This window comes from Loxodonta africana, chromosome 15 (assembly GCF_030014295.1).
Source record: "Loxodonta africana isolate mLoxAfr1 chromosome 15, mLoxAfr1.hap2, whole genome shotgun sequence".
NCBI lineage: Eukaryota > Metazoa > Chordata > Mammalia > Proboscidea > Elephantidae > Loxodonta > Loxodonta africana.
This window is the reverse complement of record NC_087356.1, coordinates 14,093,371-14,099,783: the sequence shown is the minus strand read 5'-3', so window position 1 is coordinate 14,099,783 and position 6,413 is coordinate 14,093,371.

The following is a 6,413-nucleotide window of genomic DNA, read 5'->3' as shown; positions in this document are numbered from 1 at the left end:
CAAAACTTACACAATCCGGAGGTTTCTTAAACCATTCGTCAGTAAATATTGCTTATTTCGTCTTAGCCTCATGCTTTTTTGTTTCTATATTTATGTATGTTTGTCATGTACATAAAACACAATAGGGTGCATGTATATTATGTATATATGATGCTTATTCAATTTTTTCTTAAATAATAGGGATGTGCAACCAATCAAAAAAAAAGGAAAAGGGCCTGGGTTATAATCGTTACATCGCAAATTTTAACGTGCGTGTGGATCACCTCCCAGGTGTAATTATTAAAATGTAGATTCCAATTGTAATTCTAGGGTGGGGTCCAAGATTCTGCACTTCTAACAAGTTTCCAGATGACATTGATGTGGCTGGTCTGTGGACCACACTTTGAGGCGAGAACAGCCTCAGATTCCTTATCTACAGAACACTGCTGAGAGAAGGGCTAGGAGAATTCAGTGCTGTGGTGTAAATGAAGTGCTTACCACCCTGCCTGGTCAGCTACTGCTGCTGCTGCTTTTAAAAATGAAATTTTGGGATATTTATTTGGATAAGTACCAAATGTATCATACTTGAGGGTTAGCCAGCTTGGGATACAATTCCTTGCCTGTCACTTATTAGCTTATTGTGAACCTATGTGTGTTATTTAACTGTTCTGAGCTTCAGTTTCCCCATCTGTATGGTGAGATTAGTAATAGTAAACCTACCTCATGGTGTTGCTGTGAAAATCAAATGAAAGAAGCAGTGTAGAGCACTTAGGACAATGCCTGGCCCTAGCGTGACCAACAGTCTTGATTTGCCCAGAGCTGAGGGAAAGCTCCAGGATGAAAGACTTCCAGTTAGAACCAGGATTTCCTGGGCAAATGGAAATATTTGGTCATATCATCAGTGCTCAAAAACACATATTTTGCTGTTGTTAGCTGCCATTGAAATAGCCCTGTCTCAAACCCGAGAGTATGGCCCCTGAACACTTTTTTAACTCAATACAGAAGTCCCTCCTGAGGGTTCACCCTTCAGCCAAGGGTTAGGCCCGTAAAACAAAATGAGACTAAATGAGCACAGCAGCCTAGGGGCAAGGAAGAGAACACAGGAGGGACAGGAAAGCTGGTAATGGGGAACCCCCCAAGATCGAGAAGGGAAGAGTGCTGATATGTCCCAGGGTTGGCAACCAATGTCATAAAGCAATATACGTATTGTTTAGTGAGAAACTAATTTGCTCTGTAAACCTTCATCTAACATACAATAAAAAAATAAGTGTTGAATGAAAAAAAAAAAAGAAATAGCCCTGTCTCATGGCAGCCCCCTGCACAATGGAATAAAATGCTGCCTGGTCGTACACCATCCCCATGATCAATTACGTGTTGGACTGTTGTGATCCATAGGGTTTTCATCGGCTGATTTTCAGTAGACAACCAGGCCTTTCTTCCCAGCCCATCTCTGGAAGCTCCTCTGAAACCTGGTCAACATCATAGCAACACGCAAGCCTCCACTGACAGACAGGTGGTGGCTGTATATGAAGTGCCTTGGTCAGGAATCGAACCCGGGTCTCTCACACAGAAGGCGTGAGAACCACTGAACCACGATGCACGCATATGACCATACTTTAAGTCTCTCTCTGCACAGATGTAAGGGGAACACATACGCTTTATTCTTCTTGTAGGCTACTTTCTATTCCTGTGGCTCCTGGGAGGGTGCATGCTGCTTCTACAAAGCTGTCTTTGACAGGTCTGAGACTTTCTAATCTCTAGGGTTTTCCACCTTTTGTCTCTGTAAAGTCACTGCGCTCATAACACTGTTCCACAAACAGACTCTTATCTGGGTAGGTTTTTACTTTCCTTTTAAAAAATATCCATATATGAGGTCTTCAATCCAACAGAAATCCAAGGTCTAGTTTTACCCCCAGATGGTGTTATCACAAACTTTGAAGGAAAGTGGGCACAAATTTGGTTTATGAATTGAAGTTCAAGCAATTAAAGGATCAAACTCACATTAAATTTTTGCTACAAAAATACGTTTTTCCAGGCATGGACAGCACCCAGATCTTTTCAAATTTTATAGCTATCTTGTTCTGGCAGAAAAATCAGGAAGTCGTTTGTTTCACACAGGACCGTTGTAAACCTCTTTGCTAATAGTAGCAATAATTTTTAGAAAGGATTAAAGAGAATCAAGAAGACCTGTAAACACCAACGTTAAAGGCCTGAAGGGCAGCAGGCCTCTACTTCCCTCTGCTGTTTCTCAGCCTGCAAACCCGGGAGTCATGTTTTCTACCGTACATTCACTGCAGCCTCAGGGAGAACATGAACTATTTTTTTTTTCTGATGTCCTCTGTGAAATATGAACTCACAGCTGATCACCCCCAAGGACTTGCTCTCAAAAAATACAAGATGCGCCCATCTTCGGGGGCAAACCTTGGTAAAGGGAGTCTGATTCTCTGCCTCCCTGCATTTCCACCTTCTTTTTCCTTGATTACAGTGTCTGTGGGACTGTTTTTCCTATATGGAGTCCCTGTTTGGTGCCAATGGTTATGCATTTGGCTGTTAAAGGCAAGTTGGAGGTTCAGGTCCACACAGAGATGCTTCAGAAGAAAGGCCTGGCTGTCTACTTCCCGAAATTCAGCTGTCGAAAACCCTATGGAGCACAGTTCTGCTGTGACACACGTGGGGCCACCATGAGTCAAAATCGATTCAATGGCAAGTGGTTTTTCGGTTGTTGTTGTTTTTACCATTTGACTGTTTAGTCAAAGACACTGATTCACCAAAAAAAAATCATTGCTGTCGAATCGATTTCGACTCATAGCGACCCTACAAGACAGAGTAGAACTGCCCTGTAGGGTTTCCAAGGAGTCCCTGGGGGGGCCAAACTGCTGACCACTATGCCACCAGGGTTTCCAGTGATCCACACTACCCCGGAAATAAATGCCCTCTGTTTCGAGGAGGCCAGCTCTCTCTCCACTGTGTTACCTGTTTCAGGATCTGCAGTTGGCTCCCTGTAGATAAACAAGGCTCCTGTATTTCTACCCCATGGAACCTTACACACAGATCAAAAAAATGGCAAACATGAAACTTTGTGCTGCTTTGCACAGACACAGTCAAGACCGCTGAAACTTGTTTTCAAGTTGAATTAACTAGGACACAATCCAATTCCATTAAACCTGTGTCAGGAAAAAAGATAACCTGTTCTTATAGGCCCTCGGCTTTGCCAGGAGAAAAGAGCACAAGACATCACCTAAGACCCCAGGCAACGGGCTCTCACCCCTGTATTACGCATCCACACCCCAGTGAGACATCGCATAACAGGATTCTCAGTGCCCCTGAGGAATGTCATCACCAAAGGGGCTCCACCTGGGACAGGCCCTTAATGCCATTGACTACCTAAAGTTTTGGAGTGGCCTAATACCAGTTAGCATGTCTGTTAGGTGCTTAGGAGTTGGTTCTCAGCGACACTATGTACCACAGAACAAAACACTGCCTAGTCCTGCACCATCCTTGCAATCGTTGTTATACTTGAGCCCATTGTTGCAGCCACTGTGTCAACTCATTTTATCTAGGGTCTTCCTCTTTTTCACTGACCCTCTACTTTACCAGGCATGATGTCTTTCTCCAGGGACTGGTCCCCCGATAACATGTGCAAAGTATGTGAGACATAGCCTCACCATCCTTGCTTCCAAGGAGCACTCCGGCTGCATTTCTTCCAAGACAGATTTGTTCGTTCTTCTGGCAGTCCATGGTATATTCAAGATTCTTCACCAACACCGTGATTCAAAGGCATCAATTTTTCTTCAATCTTCCTTATTCATTGTCCAGCTTTCCCATCCAAGTCTTAGCATAAAACCAGACCAAACCCATTGCTGTCGAGTTGATTCCAACTCATAGCAACCCTATAGGACAGAGTAGAACTGCCCCCTAGGATTTCCAAGGATCGGCTGGTGGATTGGAGCTGCCAACCTTTCGGTTAGCAGCTGAGCTCCTAACCACTGTGCTACCAGGGCTGCAGTCTTAGCATAAACCAAAAAACCAAAATCGTTGCCATCGAGTCGATTCCGACTCATAGCCACCCTATACGACAGAGTAGAACTGCCCCATAGGGTTTCCAAGGAGCACCTGGTGGATTCAAACTGCTGACCTTTTGATTAAAATGCTAAATCCTTCACCCAAAGCCCATATATTCATTGTAAAGATCATGTGATAAAAAAAAATTAGCAATAAAAATAATACAGAATGTGAATAGCTAGTAATGCTACACTGATATGCATGTTTGAGTTTTTGAAATTTAATACATGAAATAGGGCAGAGAGCAGTTTATGATGAGCCAACTCCACCTCAGGGCAAACCCCACGTGTGTCAGAGTAGACGGTGCTCCGTGTGGTTTTTAATGGCTGATTTTTCAGCCATAGATGGCCAGGTCTTTCCTCCGAGGGACCTGTGAGTAGACTCACAACTCTAACCTTTCTATTAGCAGCTGAACGCATTAACCGTTTGCACACTCAAAGACTTGGCGTGCTATCTTTTTACCTGAAGTTCAGAGCCACAAACTGCATTAGATCCAAGGATATGGTGATATCAAACGTTTAAATTGTGCATATTAAGAGACCAGGTTGGAAAGTGGAAAGTGTCACTCACAGATAAGGGGACTGGAACTGAATCTCATAACTTAATCTTATTAGCACTGATCTGAGGTTGATGGTACCTGGTTTTTCCAGTTTCCAGGAAATCTATTTTTGCCGGTGGGGTTGGGGTGGGAGGCTTAGAAGGAAAAGGTAGAGGGGGAGTGAATTCAAAGGGGGCTTGAGGGAGGTGGGCGATGAGACATGAAAGGGCCCAATATTGAATTTCATCTGTGATGTGCTGTGATAAAACCTCAGCCTCGCTCTCTTCACCTGCCAATGCACAGATCAGCCACACCTCTCCTACATCAAACAGTCAGTTACCATAAATCCAGGGAAGGGAGAAGGAAACTTTCAACTGTAGCAGTCACTAAAAAAAGAATGGAGGAAGTACACAGACACCCAAAGGTAAGATAAAGATACCCAGATCCCTCTAAGCTGCCAGAGCATGGGAGAAGAAAATGGGTGCTGGGTGAAAAGCTTCCAAGGATCTTCTTGTGTTTCTACTATCTTTCCAGAAGACCTGTGTCTGGGGACAATTTGGGACATTTGTCATCATTAAAAGATATTATAATCATGATACTTTGGGGACATAGAAAGCATATGGGTACCACCACTCCCCTATACACACAAACACAATTTTCTGATTTGGCAGGACAATTAAAAAAACGCTTGGGGGAATATTGAATGAAACTGGTTAAGTGTTTAGGAAGTTAGTGTGAAGGGAGCAGGTTATGTTATTGAAGATAAAGAGCTTTAGTTTTTTTTTTTTAATCTGTTTTTAATGTTCTGTTGATCTTCATAGGATTAGATTGAATGAATTGTTCCTTATTCTTTACCACACTGTTGTTATTGTTTGTCAGGATATATTTTCATAGCATTTTTTCCAAACATCGTGTGACTGCAGTTCTCTGTCGGCTCCTCTGATTAAGAAGCACTAGGTCTTTCTGGGAGCCCTGGTGGTGCAGTGGTTAAGCATTTGGCTGCTAACCAAAAAGTCAGCAGTTCAAGTCCACCAGCGGCTCCTTGGAAACCCTATGGGGCAGTTCTGCTCTGGCCTATAGGGTCTCTGTGAGTCAGAATCAACGGCAACAGGTTTGATTTTGGTTTAGGTCTCTCAGTAGAGCAAAACTAAGGGTTGATGCCATCATTTAATGATCAGTAAGCTTGGCCTAGCAGGAAAAAAATGCCTAGTATTTTGTAAGCTCTCATATGGGTTTACTTTCAATATTTTTTCTTCCTGGAATTGATTTACTATTTACCGTTCTATTTTGCGGAAACCCTGGTAGCATGGTGGTTAAGAGCTACCAAAAGGTTGGCAGTTGGAATCCACCAGGCGCTCCTTGGAAACCATATAGGGCAGTTCTACTCTGTCCTATAGGGTCGCTATGAGTCGGAGTCGACTCAACGGCAATGGGTTTGGTTTTTGGTTTGGTTCTATTTTGCTTACAGAAACGTGGCTCTTGAACTAGTAGGCTCTTAGTTGTCAAAAAATTCTCCTCATTTCACTCACTAGTTGCCATAAATTTTTTTCAAAGGTGGCTGATTTTCTCTTAGTTGAAACATGAGGTTTTATTTCACGTATTTTGGATTGATCTTGAACATATTCAGTTCAGAGAAGGATAAACAGTTCTGTGACTTGAATCCTTTTTGTCAAAGCTGATGTTAGTGGGATTGTTTTTGAGATGTGGCATACAGCAAGAGGAAACCCTGGTGGCGCAGTGGTTAAGTGCTACAGCTGCTAACCAAAAGGTCAGCTGTTCAAATCCACCAGGCACTCCTTGGAAACCCTATGAGGCAGTTCTGCTCTGTCCCATA